Here is an 18,753-nt window from a genome sequence, read left to right as displayed (position 1 = left end):
AAAACTCCTCAATATAAGTAATATAACTGCAGCATATTAAGTAAAACACCATAGAAATATACAAATGTATAATTTGTAATATATAAAATATAACAGGAGCATATCATATTGTTTAATTGCCAACAATCCATAACGATCCAGCTGTATCTTCCTTTCTTGGTGTTCAGCTGACTGTCTTCCACCCAACTCTCACTAGTTGATCACTTTCTGAATGCCCTGATCACTTTGATGATCACAACTAGCAACCTAGCCTCAGTGTTAGCTATAAATCAGCCCAAGTACTCTTCACTTTCCAATCAAACCTATTGACGAAGCTGTGGAATCCCGTTAAGGGAGCGTCTGTCTGTCCGTCCGTCCTCTCTCCGCACCTCTCAATGAATCAGGATATCTGATGGTTCCACTCTATCTTAAACAGCTACCAGATCAACACCAGCTGCCAAACACACACACACACACAGACGCAAAGAATGTCTCTCCCCTATACCCTTGATACTTGATTACATTATCATGGCTATCATCTTTAGTCTGTTATAGTAGTATTGTTGTTGTCATAGTGATTATTAACTGTTGTAGTAATATTGTTGTTGTCATAGAGATTATTAACTGTTATAGTAGTATTGTTGTTGTCATAGTGGTTATTAACTGTTATAGTAGTATTGTTGTTGTCATAGTGATTATTAACTGTTATAGTAGTATTGTTGTCATAGTGATTATTAACTGTTATAGTAGTATTGTTGTTGTCATAGTGATTATTAACTGTTATAGTAGTATTGTTGTCTTCATAGTGATTATTAACTGTTATAGTAGTATTGTTGATGTCATAGTGATTATTAACTGTTATAGTAGTATTGTTGTTGTCTTCATAGTGGTTATTAACTGTTATAGTAGTATTGTTTTCTTCATATAGATTATTAACTGTTATAGTAGTATTGTTGTTGTCATAGTGGTTATTAACTGTTATAGTAGTATTGTTGTTGTCATAGTGATTATTAACTGTTATAGTAGTATTGTTGTCATAGTGATTATTAACTGTTATAGTAGTATTGTTGTTGTCATACTGATTATTAACTGTTATAGTAGTATTGTTGTTGTCTTCATAGTGGTTATTAACTGTTATAGTAGTATTGTTGTTGTCATAGTGATTATTAACTGTTATAGTAGTATTGTTGTCATAGTGATTATTAACTGTTATAGTAGTATTGTTGTTGTCATACTGATTATTAACTGTTATAGTAGTATTGTTGTTGTCATAGTGATTATTAACTGTTATAGTAGTATTGTTGTTGTCATAGTGATTATTAACTGTTATAGTAGTATTGTTGTCTTCATAGTGATTATTAACTGTTATAGTAGTATTGTTGATGTCATAGTGATTATTAACTGTTATAGTAGCATTGTTGTTGTCTTCATATAGATTATTAACTGTTATAGTAGTATTGTTGTTGTCATAGTGATTATTAACTGTTATAGTAGTATTGTTTTCTTCATATAGATTATTAACTGTTATAGTAGTATTGTTGTTGTCATAGTGGTTATTAACTGTTATAGTAGTATTGTTGTTGTCATAGTGATTATTAACTGTTATAGTAGTATTGTTGTCATAGTGATTATTAACTGTTATAGTAGTATTGTTGTTGTCATACTGATTATTAACTGTTATAGTAGTATTGTTGTTGTCATAGTGATTATTAACTGTTATAGTAGTATTGTTGTTGTCATAGTGATTATTAACTGTTATAGTAGTATTGTTGTCTTCATAGTGATTATTAACTGTTATAGTAGTATTGTTGATGTCATAGTGATTATTAACTGTTATAGTAGTATTGTTGATGTCATAGTGATTATTAACTGTTATAGTAGTATTGTTGTTGTCATAGTGATTATTAACTGTTATAGTAGTATTGTTGATGTCATAGTGAGTATTAACTGTTATAGTAGTATTGTTGTTGTCATAGTGATTATTAACTGTTATAGTAGTATTGTTGTTGTCATAGTGATTATTAACTGTTATAGTAGTATTGTTTTCTTCATATAGATTATTAACTGTTATAGTAGTATTGTTGTTGTCATAGTGATTATTAACTGTTATAGTAGTATTGTTGTCTTCGTAGTGATTATTAACTGTTATAGTAGTATTGTTGTCTTCATAGTGATTATTAACTGTTATAGTAGTATTGTTGTTGTCATAGTGATTATTAACTGTTATAGTAGTATTGTTGTCTTCATAGTGATTATTAACTGTTATAGTAGTATTGTTGTTGTCATAGTGATTATTAACTGTTATAGTAGTATTGTTTTCTTCATATAGATTATTAACTGTTATAGTAGTATTGTTGTTGTCATACTGATTATTAACTGTTATAGTAGTATTGTTGTCTTCGTAGTGATTATTAACTGTTATAGTAGTATTGTTGTTGTCATAGTGATTATTAACTGTTATAGTAGTATTGTTGATGTCATAGTGATTATTAACTGTTATAGTAGTATTGTTGTCTTCATATAGATTATTAACTGTTATAGTAGTATTGTTGTTGTCATAGTGATTATTAACTGTTATAGTAGTATTGTTGATGTCATAGTGATTATTAACTGTTATAGTAGTATTGTTGTCTTCATATAGATTATTAACTGTTATAGTAGTATTGTTGTCTTCATAGTGATTATTAACTGTTATAGTAGTATTGTTGTTGTCATATAGATTATTAACTGTTATAGTAGTATTGTTGTTGTCATAGTGATTATTAACTGTTATAGTAGTATTGTTTTCTTCATATAGATTATTAACTGTTATAGTAGTATTGTTGTTGTCATAGTGATTATTAACTGTTATAGTAGTATTGTTGTTGTCATAGTGATTATTAACTGTTATAGTAGTATTGTTGTCTTCATAGTGATTATTAACTGTTATAGTAGTATTGTTGTTGTCATAGTGATTATTAACTGTTTATAGTAGTATTGTTGATGTCATAGTGATTATTAACTGTTATAGTAGTATTGTTGTTGTCATAGTGATTATTAACTGTTATAGTAGTTTTGTTGTCTTCATAGTGATTATTAACTGTTATAGTAGTATTGTTGATGTCATAGTGATTATTAACTGTTATAGTAGTATTGTTGTTGTCATAGTGATTATTAACTGTTATAGTAGTATTGTTGTTGTCATAGTGATTATTAACTGTTATAGTAGTATTGTTGTTGTCATAGTGATTATTAACTGTTATAGTAGTATTGTTGTCTTCATAGTGATTATTAACTGTTATAGTAGTATTGTTGTTGTCATAGTGATTATTAACTGTTTATAGTAGTATTGTTGATGTCATAGTGATTATTAACTGTTATAGTAGTATTGTTGTTGTCATAGTGATTATTAACTGTTATAGTAGTTTTGTTGCCTTCATAGTGATTATTAACTGTTATAGTAGTATTGTTGATGTCATAGTGATTATTAACTGTTATAGTAGTATTGTTGTTGTCATAGTGATTATTAACTGTTATAGTAGTATTGTTGATGTCATAGTGATTATTAACTGTTATAGTAGTATTGTTGTTGTCATACTGATTATTAACTGTTATAGTAGTATTGTTGTTGTCATAGTGATTATTAACTGTTATAGTAGTATTGTTGTTGTCATAGTGATTATTAACTGTTATAGTAGTATTGTTTTCTTCATATAGATTATTAACTGTTATAGTAGTATTGTTGTTGTCATAGTGATTATTAACTGTTATAGTAGTATTGTTGTTGTCATAGTGATTATTAACTGTTATAGTAGTATTGTTGTTGTCATAGTGATTATTAACTGTTATAGTAGTATTGTTTTCTTCATATAGATTATTAACTGTTATAGTAGTATTGTTGTTGTCATACTGATTATTAACTGTTATAGTAGTATTGTTTTCTTCATATAGATTATTAACTGTTATAGTAGTATTGTTGTTGTCATAGTGGTTATTAACTGTTATAGTAGTATTGTTGTCATAGTGATTATTAACTGTTATAGTAGTATTGTTGTCTTCATAGTGATTATTAACTGTTATAGTAGTATTGTTGTTGTCATAGTGATTATTAACTGTTATAGTAGTATTGTTGTTGTCATAGAGATTACTAACTCTTATAGTAGTATTGTTGTTGTCATAGAGATTACTAACTGTTATAGTAGTATTGTTGTTGTCACCATAGAGATTATTAACTGTTATAGTCGTATTGTTGTTGTCATAGAGATTACTAACTGTTATAGTAGTATTGTTGTTGTCACCATAGAGATTATTAACTGTTATAGTAGTATTGTTGTTGTCATAGTGATTATTAACTGTTATAGTAGTATTGTTGTTGTCATAGAGATTACTAACTCTTATAGTAGTATTGTTGTTGTCATAGAGATTACTAACTGTTATAGTAGTATTGTTGTTGTCACCATAGAGATTATTAACTGTTATAGTAGTATTGTTGTTGTCATAGTTTTTTCAACCCAAGATGGCATAGCAGTCAGACGTCTTTTGTCCTCGTCCTGTCGTGTCCCGTGTATATATATTTACTTATTTTCTTCGCATATCTTTTTATATATTTTTTCTAAAAACTCAATCTCAAAACACTCTCCTGCAACCGGCCTCTCCAATTAAAAAAAAAAAAGTATTATTCACCTCAAATCTGAAATTCACAACAGAAGCTAGCCAGTAGCTAGCCAGTAGCTAGCCACTAGCTAGCCAGAAGCTAGCGTTAGTATTCAGCTAACCACGGTTGGCGGTCATCAGCTATCCCTTAGCTCGAATAGCTATCGGCAGTTTTGTACAATGCGACTCAGACCAGAGCATACCGAACCTATTTTTCTCTCCATATCCCCGGATTTCTATCGCAAGCTCTGGACATTTACACCTGGATCTTGCAGCTAGCTAGCTGCTATCCGAGTGACTATTGGCTAACGTCGGTCCCAGAGCAAACATCAATTATTCCGGAGCTAGCCAGCTGAAGAGTTCCATCAGCCACTCCTGGGCTACAATCACCTATCTGGACCCGTTTAACTGCCGAGTCGGAGCCCCACCGGGCCTCCACAACTGGACTACCGACGTTATCTGCCCGAGGGAGTTATCCAACTTGGCCCCTCCGTTGCGACGTAACCTGAACGCCCATCTGCGGCCCGCTAATCATTAGCTGTCTTATCGGCTGCTATCTTAATAGGTCTATCAGACAATTTTCTTGGGCCCCTATAACTATAACTATTTTTCCAACTTGATTGGTCCTCTCTACCACACGGAATCCCACTAATCTACAGACAGAAACGCACGAGGTGGCTAAAAACAGACCTCCCTCCATCTTCTGCCAGCTTGCTACCTATGGCCCGGCTAGCTGTCTGAATCTCTCTGGACCCTTATGATCACTCGGCTAAGCATGCCTCTCCTTAATGTCAATATGCTTTGTACATTGCTGTTCTGGTTAGTGTTTATTGGCATATTTCACTGTAGAGTCTCTAGCCCTGCTCAATATACCTTATCCAACCCTTCAGTTCCACCACCCACACATGCTATGACATCACCTGGTTTTAATGATGTTTCTAGAGACAATATCTCTCTCATCACTCAATGCCTAGGTTTACCTCCACTGTATTCACATCCCACCATACCTTTGTCTGTACATTATACCTTGAAGCTATTTTATCGCTCCCAGAAACCTGCTCCTTTTACTCTCTATTCTGGACGTCATAGACGACTAATTCTCATAGCTTTTAGCCGTACCCTTATCCTACTCCTCCTCTGTTCCTCTGGTGATGTAGAGGTGAATCCAGGCCCTGCAGTGCCTAGCTCCACTCCTATTCCCCAGGCGCTCTCTTTTGATGACTTCTGTGACCGTAATAGCCTTGGTTTCATGCATGTTAACATTAGAAGCCTCCTCCCTAAATTTGTTTTATTCACTGCTTTAGCACACTCTGCCAGCCCGGATGTCCTAGCCGTGTCTGAATCCTGGCTTAGGAAGACCACCAAAAACTCTGAAATCCTCATCCATAACTACAACATTTTCAGACAAGATAGAACAGCCAAAGGGGGCAGTGTTGCAATCTACTGCAGAGATAGCCCGCAGAGTTCTGTCCTACTATCCAGGTCTGTACCCAAACAATTTGAACTTCTAGTAGAAAGAGGAGGAAGGGAAGCGCTACTAAGGTACACAATAGTAAATGTTGGTAGACAGAAGGTGCTCTTTGGTAAAAAGGGTGAGTTGGTCATCAAAAAGAATGGAGGACCAAAGCACTCTTCATATAATTCATTTAAAAAATCAATTATATGAAGAGTGCCTTGGTCCTCCTTTCTTTTCAATTTGAACTTCTACTTTTAAAAATCCACCTCTCTAAAAACAAGTCTCTCACCGTTGCCGCCTGCTATAGACCACCCTCTGCCCCCAGCTGTGCTCTGGACACCATATGTGAACTGATTGCCCCCCATCTATCTTCAGAGCTCGTGCTGCTAGGTGACCTAAACTGGGACATGCTTAACACCCCAGCCATCCTACAATATAAGCTTGATGCCCTCAATCTCACACAAATGATCAATGAACCTACCAGGTACCACCCCAAAGACGTAAACACTGGCACCCTCATAGATATCATCCTAACCAACTTGCCCTCTAAATACACCTCTGCTGTTTTCAACCAAGATCTCAGCGATCACTGCCTCATTGCCTGCATCCGTAATGGGTCAGCGGTCAAACGACCTCCACTCATCACTGTCAAACGCTCCCTGAAACACTTCAGCGAGCAAGCCTTTCTAATCGACCTGGCCCGGGTATCCTGGAAGGATATTGACCTCATCCCGTCAGTAGAGGATGCCTGGTTATTTTGTTAAAATGCCTTCCTCACCATCTTAAATAAGCATGCCCCATTCAAGAAATTTAGAACCAGAATCAGATATGGCCCTTGGTTCTCTCCAGTTATAGTAGTAGAAGGTTCCTGGTACAGCCTGGACATGTTATCTTAAAGGAGGCTAAAATGATGATACTAGTACATCTTATCTATTAACACACACAAACACAAGGTGTCTATTTTACACATCAAACTCATAAAAACATAGATCAAAGGTTTGATATTCTTAGAATGAATTGAATACTGATAAGAAACGGTGTGTCTAATCAGCTTTCTATTTCACAACGATGTCTCTTATCAGCGTTCTATAGCTTCCTGGTCTGCCTCGAGGAATGGCTGCTGTCATTAACTGGAAAGATTCACCACTCTCACTAACTCAAATATCAGGGTGTTGATTTGAGTCACATTGTAAGGTTCTGCTTTTCTTTTCTTAGTCAACCTTGTGTTCTGTTTCTTTGTGTTCTGGAACGTAGCCCTGTCTGAGGAGCGTGTCATCTGTCCGGTACCATCTGTGACGGCTCCACGCACCAGGTCTCCAGTGCGCCTCCACAGCCCAGTGCATCCTGTGCCAGCTCCCAGCACCTGCCGTGCAAAGGTTGTCATCTGTCCAGGACACGTTGTGCCAGCTCTACGCTCCAGACCTCCAGTGCGCCTCCACGGCCCAGTACATCCTGTGCCGGTTCTACGCAAGGTGTCTCCAGTGTGCCTCCACAGCCCAGTGCGTCCTGTGCCAGCCCCCTGCACTTGCCGTGCTAGGGTTGTCATCTGTCCAGGACATGTTGTACCAGCTCTACGCTCCAGACCTCCATTGTGCCTCCAGGGCCCTGTACGTCCGGTACTAGCCCCATGCATCAGGCCTCCAGTGCGCCTCCCCAGTCCGGTACGTCCTGTGCCTGCTCCTCACCCTGAAGTGCGTGTCCCCGGTCCAGAGCCTCCAGGCGACGGTCCCCGGTCCAGAGCCTCCCGTCTGCGACGGTGCCCGATCCAGGCACGGCGTCCAACCCAGCTCCATGGCCGGGGCTCTCCTCTGCGCCGGTGCCCAGTCCAGGCGCGGCGTTCTACCCGGCTCCATGGTCGGACCCATGGTCTGGACGGGGGCAAAGACCCGCACCGAGCCGCCACCGACACTAGTCACCCCACCTACCCTCCCCAGTTGGTTTCAGGTTTTGCGGCCGGAGTCCGCACCTTTGGGGGGGGTACTGTCACGCCCTGACCATAGAGAGCCGTTTTATTCTCTATTTTGGTTAGGTCAGGGTGTGACTAGGGGGGGTGTTTCTATCTAGTCGTTCTGTTTCTATGTTGGCCTGGTATGGTTCCCAATCAGAGGCAGCTGTTTATCGTTGTCTCTGATTTGGGATCATATTTAGGCAGCCATTTCCCCACTATGTTTTGTGGGATCTTGTTTGTGTATAGTTGCCTTGAGCCCTGCATAGCTTCACGTTCGTGTTTATTCTTTATTGTTTTTTGAGAGTTTCATTTAATAAACATGTGGAACCCAGATCACGCTGCGCTTTGGTCCGAGTATGCTTCCACCTCTTACGACGACCGTGACACTGTTGTAGTAGCATTGTTGTCGTCATAGTGATTACTAACTGTTATAGTAGTATTGTTGTTGTCATAGTGATTATTAACTGTTATAGTCGTATTGTTGTTGTCATCATAGTGATTATTAACTGTTATAGTAGTATTGTTGTTGTCATAGTGATTATTAACTGTTATAGTAGTATTGTTGTTGTCATCATATAGATGAACTGTTATAGTAGTATTGTTGTTGTCATAGTGGTTATTAACTGTTATAGTAGTATTGTTGTTGTCATAGTGATTATTAACTGTTATAGTAGTATTGTTGTCATAGTGATTATTAACTGTTATAGTAGTATTGTTGTTGTCATAGTGATTATTAACTGTTATAGTAGTATTGTTGTCTTCATAGTGATTATTAACTGTTATAGTAGTATTGTTGATGTCATAGTGATTATTAACTGTTATAGTAGCATTGTTGTTGTCTTCATATAGATTATTAACTGTTATAGTAGTATTGTTGTTGTCATAGTGATTATTAACTGTTATAGTAGTATTGTTTTCTTCATATAGATTATTAACTGTTATAGTAGTATTGTTGTTGTCATAGTGGTTATTAACTGTTATAGTAGTATTGTTGTTGTCATAGTGATTATTAACTGTTATAGTAGTATTGTTGTCATAGTGATTATTAACTGTTATAGTAGTATTGTTGTTGTCATACTGATTATTAACTGTTATAGTAGTATTGTTGTTGTCTTCATAGTGGTTATTAACTGTTATAGTAGTATTGTTGTTGTCATAGTGATTATTAACTGTTATAGTAGTATTGTTGTCATAGTGATTATTAACTGTTATAGTAGTATTGTTGTTGTCATACTGATTATTAACTGTTATAGTAGTATTGTTGTTGTCATAGTGATTATTAACTGTTATAGTAGTATTGTTGTTGTCATAGTGATTATTAACTGTTATAGTAGTATTGTTGTCTTCATAGTGATTATTAACTGTTATAGTAGTATTGTTGATGTCATAGTGATTATTAACTGTTATAGTAGCATTGTTGTTGTCTTCATATAGATTATTAACTGTTATAGTAGTATTGTTGTTGTCATAGTGATTATTAACTGTTATAGTAGTATTGTTTTCTTCATATAGATTATTAACTGTTATAGTAGTATTGTTGTTGTCATAGTGGTTATTAACTGTTATAGTAGTATTGTTGTTGTCATAGTGATTATTAACTGTTATAGTAGTATTGTTGTCATAGTGATTATTAACTGTTATAGTAGTATTGTTGTTGTCATACTGATTATTAACTGTTATAGTAGTATTGTTGTTGTCATAGTGATTATTAACTGTTATAGTAGTATTGTTGTTGTCATACTGATTATTAACTGTTATAGTAGTATTGTTGTCTTCATAGTGATTATTAACTGTTATAGTAGTATTGTTGATGTCATAGTGATTATTAACTGTTATAGTAGTATTGTTGATGTCATAGTGATTATTAACTGTTATAGTAGTATTGTTGTTGTCATAGTGATTATTAACTGTAATAGTAGTATTGTTGATGTCATAGTGAGTATTAACTGTTATAGTAGTATTGTTGTTGTCATAGTGATTATTAACTGTTATAGTAGTATTGTTGTTGTCATAGTGATTATTAACTGTTATAGTAGTATTGTTTTCTTCATATAGATTATTAACTGTTATAGTAGTATTGTTGTTGTCATACTGATTATTAACTGTTATAGTAGTATTGTTGTTGTCATAGTGATTATTAACTGTAATAGTAGTATTGTTGTTGTCATAGTGATTATTAACTGTTATAGTAGTATTGTTGTTGTCATACTGATTATTAACTGTTATAGTAGTATTGTTGTCTTCGTAGTGATTATTAACTGTTATAGTAGTATTGTTGTTGTCATAGTGATTATTAACTGTTATAGTAGTATTGTTGTTGTCATAGTGATTATTAACTGTTATAGTAGTATTGTTGTCTTCATAGTGATTATTAACTGTTATAGTAGTATTGTTGTTGTCATAGTGATTATTAACTGTTATAGTAGTATTGTTTTCTTCATATAGATTATTAACTGTTATAGTAGTATTGTTGTTGTCATACTGATTATTAACTGTTATAGTAGTATTGTTGTCTTCGTAGTGATTATTAACTGTTATAGTAGTATTGTTGTTGTCATAGTGATTATTAACTGTTATAGTAGTATTGTTGATGTCATAGTGATTATTAACTGTTATAGTAGTATTGTTGTCTTCATATAGATTATTAACTGTTATAGTAGTATTGTTGTTGTCATAGTGATTATTAACTGTTATAGTAGTATTGTTGATGTCATAGTGATTATTAACTGTTATAGTAGTATTGTTGTCTTCATATAGATTATTAACTGTTATAGTAGTATTGTTGTCTTCATAGTGATTATTAACTGTTATAGTAGTATTGTTGTTGTCATATAGATTATTAACTGTTATAGTAGTATTGTTGTTGTCATAGTGATTATTAACTGTTATAGTAGTATTGTTTTCTTCATATAGATTATTAACTGTTATAGTAGTATTGTTGTTGTCATAGTGATTATTAACTGTTATAGTAGTATTGTTGTCTTCATAGTGATTATTAACTGTTATAGTAGTATTGTTGTTGTCATAGTGATTATTAACTGTTATAGTAGTATTGTTGTTGTCATAGTGATTATTAACTGTTATAGTAGTATTGTTGTCTTCATAGTGATTATTAACTGTTATAGTAGTATTGTTGTTGTCATAGTGATTATTAACTGTTTATAGTAGTATTGTTGATGTCATAGTGATTATTAACTGTTATAGTAGTATTGTTGTTGTCATAGTGATTATTAACTGTTATAGTAGTTTTGTTGTTGTCATAGTGATTATTAACTGTTATAGTAGTATTGTTTTCTTCATATAGATTATTAACTGTTATAGTAGTATTGTTGTTGTCATAGTGATTATTAACTGTTATAGTAGTATTGTTGTTGTCATAGTGATTATTAACTGTTATAGTAGTATTGTTGTTGTCATAGTGATTATTAACTGTTATAGTAGTATTGTTTTCTTCATATAGATTATTAACTGTTATAGTAGTATTGTTGTTGTCATACTGATTATTAACTGTTATAGTAGTATTGTTTTCTTCATATAGATTATTAACTGTTATAGTAGTATTGTTGTTGTCATAGTGGTTATTAACTGTTATAGTAGTATTGTTGTCATAGTGATTATTAACTGTTATAGTAGTATTGTTGTCTTCATAGTGATTATTAACTGTTATAGTAGTATTGTTGTTGTCATAGTGATTATTAACTGTTATAGTAGTATTGTTGTTGTCATAGAGATTACTAACTCTTATAGTAGTATTGTTGTTGTCATAGAGATTACTAACTGTTATAGTAGTATTGTTGTTGTCACCATAGAGATTATTAACTGTTATAGTCGTATTGTTGTTGTCATAGAGATTACTAACTGTTATAGTAGTATTGTTGTTGTCACCATAGAGATTATTAACTGTTATAGTAGTATTGTTGTTGTCATAGTGATTATTAACTGTTATAGTAGTATTGTTGTTGTCATAGAGATTACTAACTCTTATAGTAGTATTGTTGTTGTCATAGAGATTACTAACTGTTATAGTAGTATTGTTGTTGTCACCATAGAGATTATTAACTGTTATAGTAGTATTGTTGTTGTCATAGTTTTTTCAACCCAAGATGGCATAGCAGTCAGACGTCTTTTGTCCTCGTCCTGTCGTGTCCCGTGTATATATATTTACTTATTTTCTTCGCATATCTTTTTATATATTTTTTTCTAAAAACTCAATCTCAAAACACTCTCCTGCAACCGGCCTCTCCAATTAAAAAAAAAAAAAAGTATTATTCACCTCAAATCTGAAATTCACAACAGAAGCTAGCCAGTAGCTAGCCAGTAGCTAGCCACTAGCTAGCCAGAAGCTAGCGTTAGTATTCAGCTAACCACGGTTGGCGGTCATCAGCTATCCCTTAGCTCGAATAGCTATCGGCAGTTTTGTACAATGCGACTCAGACCAGAGCATACCGAACCTATTTTTCTCTCCATATCCCCGGATTTCTATCGCAAGCTCTGGACATTTACACCTGGATCTTGCAGCTAGCTAGCTGCTATCCGAGTGACTATTGGCTAACGTCGGTCCCAGAGCAAACATCAATTATTCCGGAGCTAGCCAGCTGAAGAGTTCCATCAGCCACTCCTGGGCTACAATCACCTATCTGGACCCGTTTAACTGCCGTAGTCGGAGCCCCACCGGGCCTCCACAACTGGACTACCGACGTTATCTGCCCGAGGGAGTTATCCAACTTGGCCCCTCCGTTGCGACGTAACCTGAACGCCCATCTGCGGCCCGCTAATCATTAGCTGTCTTATCGGCTGCTATCTTAATAGGTCTATCAGACAATTTTCTTGGGCCCCTATAACTATAACTATTTTTCCAACTTGATTGGTCCTCTCTACCACACGGAATCCCACTAATCTACAGACAGAAACGCATCGAGGTGGCTAAAAACAGACCTCCCTCCATCTTCTGCCAGCTTGCTACCTATGGCCCGGCTAGCTGTCTGAATCTCTCTGGACCCTTATGATCACTCGGCTAAGCATGCCTCTCCTTAATGTCAATATGCTTTGTACATTGCTGTTCTGGTTAGTGTTTATTGGCATATTTCACTGTAGAGTCTCTAGCCCTGCTCAATATACCTTATCCAACCCTTCAGTTCCACCACCCACACATGCTATGACATCACCTGGTTTTAATGATGTTTCTAGAGACAATATCTCTCTCATCACTCAATGCCTAGGTTTACCTCCACTGTATTCACATCCCACCATACCTTTGTCTGTACATTATACCTTGAAGCTATTTTATCGCTCCCAGAAACCTGCTCCTTTTACTCTCTATTCTGGACGTCATAGACGACTAATTCTCATAGCTTTTAGCCGTACCCTTATCCTACTCCTCCTCTGTTCCTCTGGTGATGTAGAGGTGAATCCAGGCCCTGCAGTGCCTAGCTCCACTCCTATTCCCCAGGCGCTCTCTTTTGATGACTTCTGTGACCGTAATAGCCTTGGTTTCATGCATGTTAACATTAGAAGCCTCCTCCCTAAATTTGTTTTATTCACTGCTTTAGCACACTCTGCCAGCCCGGATGTCCTAGCCGTGTCTGAATCCTGGCTTAGGAAGACCACCAAAAACTCTGAAATCCTCATCCATAACTACAACATTTTCAGACAAGATAGAACAGCCAAAGGGGGGCAGTGTTGCAATCTACTGCAGAGATAGCCCGCAGAGTTCTGTCCTACTATCCAGGTCTGTACCCAAACAATTTGAACTTCTAGTAGAAAGAGGAGGAAGGGAAGCGCTACTAAGGTACACAATAGTAAATGTTGGTAGACAGAAGGTGCTCTTTGGTAAAAAGGGTGAGTTGGTCATCAAAGAATGGAGGACCAAGGCACTCTTCATATAATTCATTTAAAAAATCAATTATATGAAGAGTGCCTTGGTCCTCCTTTCTTTTCAATTTGAACTTCTACTTTTAAAAATCCACCTCTCTAAAAACAAGTCTCTCACCGTTGCCGCCTGCTATAGACCACCCTCTGCCCCCAGCTGTGCTCTGGACACCATATGTGAACTGATTGCCCCCATCTATCTTCAGAGCTCGTGCTGCTAGGTGACCTAAACTGGGACATGCTTAACACCCCAGCCATCCTACAATATAAGCTTGATGCCCTCAATCTCACACAAATGATCAATGAACCTACCAGGTACCACCCCAAAGACGTAAACACTGGCACCCTCATAGATATCATCCTAACCAACTTGCCCTCTAAATACACCTCTGCTGTTTTCAACCAAGATCTCAGCGATCACTGCCTCATTGCCTGCATCCGTAATGGGTCAGCGGTCAAACGACCTCCACTCATCACTGTCAAACGCTCCCTGAAACACTTCAGCGAGCAAGCCTTTCTAATCGACCTGGCCCGGGTATCCTGGAAGGATATTGACCTCATCCCGTCAGTAGAGGATGCCTGGTTATTTTGTTAAAATGCCTTCCTCACCATCTTAAATAAGCATGCCCCATTCAAGAAATTTAGAACCAGAATCAGATATGGCCCTTGGTTCTCTCCAGTTATAGTAGTAGAAGGTTCCTGGTACAGCCTGGACATGTTATCTTAAAGGAGGCTAAAATGATGATACTAGTACATCTTATCTATTAACACACACAAACACAAGGTGTCTATTTTACACATCAAACTCATAAAAACATAGATCAAAGGTTTGATATTCTTAGAATGAATTGAATACTGATAAGAAACGGTGTGTCTAATCAGCTTTCTATTTCACAACGATGTCTCTTATCAGCGTTCTATAGCTTCCTGGTCTGCCTCGAGGAATGGCTGCTGTCATTAACTGGAAAGATTCACCACTCTCACTAACTCAAATATCAGGGTGTTGATTTGAGTCACATTGTAAGGTTCTGCTTTTCTTTTCTTAGTCAACCTTGTGTTCTGTTTCTTTGTGTTCTGGAACGTAGCCCTGTCTGAGGAGCGTGTCATCTGTCCGGTACCATCTGTGACGGCTCCACGCACCAGGTCTCCAGTGCGCCTCCACAGCCCAGTGCATCCTGTGCCAGCTCCCAGCACCTGCCGTGCAAAGGTTGTCATCTGTCCAGGACACGTTGTGCCAGCTCTACGCTCCAGACCTCCAGTGCGCCTCCACGGCCCAGTACATCCTGTGCCGGTTCTACGCAAGGTGTCTCCAGTGTGCCTCCACAGCCCAGTGCGTCCTGTGCCAGCCCCCTGCACTTGCCGTGCTAGGGTTGTCATCTGTCCAGGACATGTTGTACCAGCTCTACGCTCCAGACCTCCATTGTGCCTCCAGGGCCCTGTACGTCCGGTACTAGCCCCATGCATCAGGCCTCCAGTGCGCCTCCCCAGTCCGGTACGTCCTGTGCCTGCTCCCCGCACTCGCCCTGAAGAGCGTGTCACCAGTCCGGTGCAACCTGCGCCGGCTACACGCATCAGGCCTCCAGTGCGCCTCCCCAGTCCGGTACGTCCTGTGCCTGCTCCTCACCCTGAAGTGCGTGTCCCCGGTCCAGAGCCTCCAGGCGACGGTCCCCGGTCCAGAGCCTCCCTCTGCGACGGTGCCCGATCCAGGCACGGCGTCCAACCCAGCTCCATGGCCGGGGCTCTCCTCTGCGCCGGTGCCCAGTCCAGGCGCGGCGTTCTACCCGGCTCCATGGTCGGACCCATGGTCTGGACGGGGGCAAAGACCCGCACCGGAGCCGCCACCGACACTAGTCACCCCACCTACCCTCCCCAGTTGGTTTCAGGTTTTGCGGCCGGAGTCCGCACCTTTGGGGGGGGTACTGTCACGCCCTGACCATAGAGAGCCGTTTTATTCTCTATTTTGGTTAGGTCAGGGTGTGACTAGGGGGGTGTTTCTATCTAGTCGTTCTGTTTCTATGTTGGCCTGGTATGGTTCCCAATCAGAGGCAGCTGTTTATCGTTGTCTCTGATTTGGGATCATATTTAGGCAGCCATTTCCCCACTATGTTTTGTGGGATCTTGTTTGTGTATAGTTGCCTTGAGCCCTGCATAGCTTCACGTTCGTGTTTATTCTTTATTGTTTTTTGAGAGTTTCATTTAATAAACATGTGGAACCCAGATCACGCTGCGCTTTGGTCCGAGTATGCTTCCACCTCTTACGACGACCGTGACACTGTTGTAGTAGCATTGTTGTCGTCATAGTGATTACTAACTGTTATAGTAGTATTGTTGTTGTCATAGTGATTATTAACTGTTATAGTAGTATTGTTGTTGTCATCATAGTGATTATTAACTGTTATAGTAGTATTGTTGTTGTCATCATATAGATGAACTGTTATAGTAGTATTGTTGTTGTCATAGTGATTATTAACTGTTATAGTAGTATTGTTGTTGTCATAGTGATTATTAACTGTTATAGTAGTATTGTTGTCATAGTGATTATTAACGGAGGGTTATAGTAGTAGAAGTTTCCTGGTACAGCCTGGACATGTTATCTTAAAGGAGGCTAAAATGATGATACTAGTACATCTTATCTATTAACACACACAAACACAAGGTGTCTATTTTACACATCAAACTCATCAAAACAGAGATCAAAGGTTTGTTATTCTTAGAATGAATTGAATACTGATAAGAAACGGTGTGTTTAATCAGCTTTCTATTTCACAACGATGTCTCTTATCAGCGTTCTATAGCTTCCTGGTCTGCCTCGAGGAATGGCTGCTGTCATTAACTGGAAAGATTCACCACTCTCACTAACTCAAATATCAGGGTGTTGATTTGAGTCACATTGTAAGGTTCTGCTTTTCTTTTCTTAGTCAACCTTGTGTTCTGTTTCTTTGTGTTCTGGAACGTAGCCCTGTTTCTTTGTGTTCTGGAACGTAGCCCTGTTTCTTTGTGTTCTGGAACGTAGCCCTGTTTCTTTGTGTTCTGGAACGTAGCCCTGTTTCTTTGTGTTCTGGAACGTAGCCCTGTTTCTTTGTGTTCTGGAACGTAGCCCTGTTTCTTTGTGTTCTGGAACGTAGCCCTGTTTCTTTGTGTTCTGGAACGTAGCCCTGTTTCTTTGTGTTCTGGAACGTAGCCCTGTTTCTTTGTGTTCTGGAACGTAGCCCTGTTTCTTTGTGTTCTGGAACGTAGCCCTGTTTCTTTGTGTTCTGGAACGTAGCCCTGTTTCTTTGTGTTCTGGAACGTAGCCCTGTTTCTTTGTGTTCTGGAACGTAGCCCTGTTTCTTTGTGTTCTGGAACGTAGCCCTGTTTCTTTGTGTTCTGGAACGTAGCCCCGTTTCTTTGTGTTCTGGAACGTAGCCCTGTTTCTTTGTGTTCTGGAACGTAGCCCTGTTTCTTTGTGTTCTGGAACGTAGCCCTGTCTTTCATTTTTGTTCATTGATTTCACCTGTGTTTGTTTCTCACCTGATCTCATCAGCTCCCTGTTTAGTTCAGTTCTTTCTGTTTGTATGGTTGTGAGGTATTGTTTTTGACTGCCTACCTGTGGTTGACCATTGCCTGCCTGTGACCACGATTCCAAGGCTTAATAAACATCTGCTGCGCGTGAATATACACCTTTTTCTCCCTGAGTATTCATTACACACATGGTTTGACACACTCGTCTCACTAACTCAAATATCAGGGTGTTGGTTTGACTACCACCTTTTTCCCCATAGTTCTAATAAAAATTACTTTACTGCCAAATTAGAATACGAAACACACTACCCTCATCTTTCTGATTGAGGGAAGAAACACATTGTGTCTTAGTGATTTTAGGTTGGAATTGAGAGTTAATGTACACTATTTCTCACACACAACTTCTACCACAATTTAGATTTTGTTCAGATTATGCAAGGCACACTTTTTCTTCCTGACAATTACCCTCTCTAGTTTGCAACAGAACATGAATCAAAGCAAATGACATAACACAAGGCACAAAGGGTATGAAGGTAAAAGGTTACTGTAATTTCTAACCAGGAGTTACTGTAAATCCTAACCAAATGATCTTACATTTTAGTCATTTAGCAAACGCTCTTATCCAGAGCGACTTACAGTAGTGAATGCATACATTTAATTTAAAAAAATCCCCCCCCCGTACTGGTCCCCCGTGGGAATCGAACCCTGGCGTTGCAAACACCATGCTCTACCAACTGAGCCACACGGGACCCATCTTCACAAAGCATTACTCCCCAACCCTCAAGCCCTGTCACATAGGTCCATCCACAGAGTAACTATAATATACTGTAGATAGGTGATAACAGTGTCCATGTCAGAACTCACCTGAAGCAGAGGCAGGTGTCTGGTCTCAGCAGCTAGTGGTGACAGGTCGATACCTCCTCAGAGACAACCTGTTTCAGGTAGATGGCAGTCAGTCTGACTGAATTAATTAACTCGACGTTGACACATATTGGTGACGTCATCAAGCGTACGCGGGGTGTCCTCAGATATCCAGGTGCGGCGCCTCGCCTGTTACCTGATTACGGGTCTTATCTGTTTACGTGGCGATGAGATCCCTGTACATGTGGTGCAAGTGTGATAATCTCTCCTCCTGCCCTCTGAATCCAGAGGTGCTGTACTCAGCTGTACTGTAGAGAACACATCTACACCCTGTCTGACCTGCCTCAGCTGTCTGTCACCTGGGGGGTTCTCTCTGTTACCTGGGTAGGTCTCTCTGTTACCTGGATAGATCTCTCTGTCACCTGGGTATATCTCTCTGTTACCTGGATAAGTCTCTCTGTTACCTGGATAAGTCTCTCTGTCACCTGGGTAGATCTCTCTGTTACCT

General features: G+C 38.1%; 1 protein-coding gene across 1 annotated transcript in view; it reads right to left on the bottom strand.

Annotated features, from left to right (window-relative positions):
• Positions 1-18,479, bottom strand: part of LOC123744251 (sodium-dependent phosphate transport protein 2B) — a 53,233-nt gene extending 34,754 nt beyond the window's left edge. The window contains exon 1 of the mRNA XM_045723081.1: positions 18,249-18,479. The gene's annotated coding sequence lies outside the window, so the exon portion shown is untranslated. The remainder of the gene's footprint in view (positions 1-18,248) is intronic.
• Positions 18,480-18,753: the final 274 nt, after the last annotated feature.

The sequence above is a fragment of the Salmo salar genome, chromosome ssa08, assembly GCF_905237065.1.
Source record: "Salmo salar chromosome ssa08, Ssal_v3.1, whole genome shotgun sequence".
In the NCBI taxonomy this organism is placed as follows: Eukaryota; Metazoa; Chordata; class Actinopteri; order Salmoniformes; family Salmonidae; genus Salmo; species Salmo salar.
This window is presented reverse-complemented; position numbering and strand designations above follow the sequence as displayed.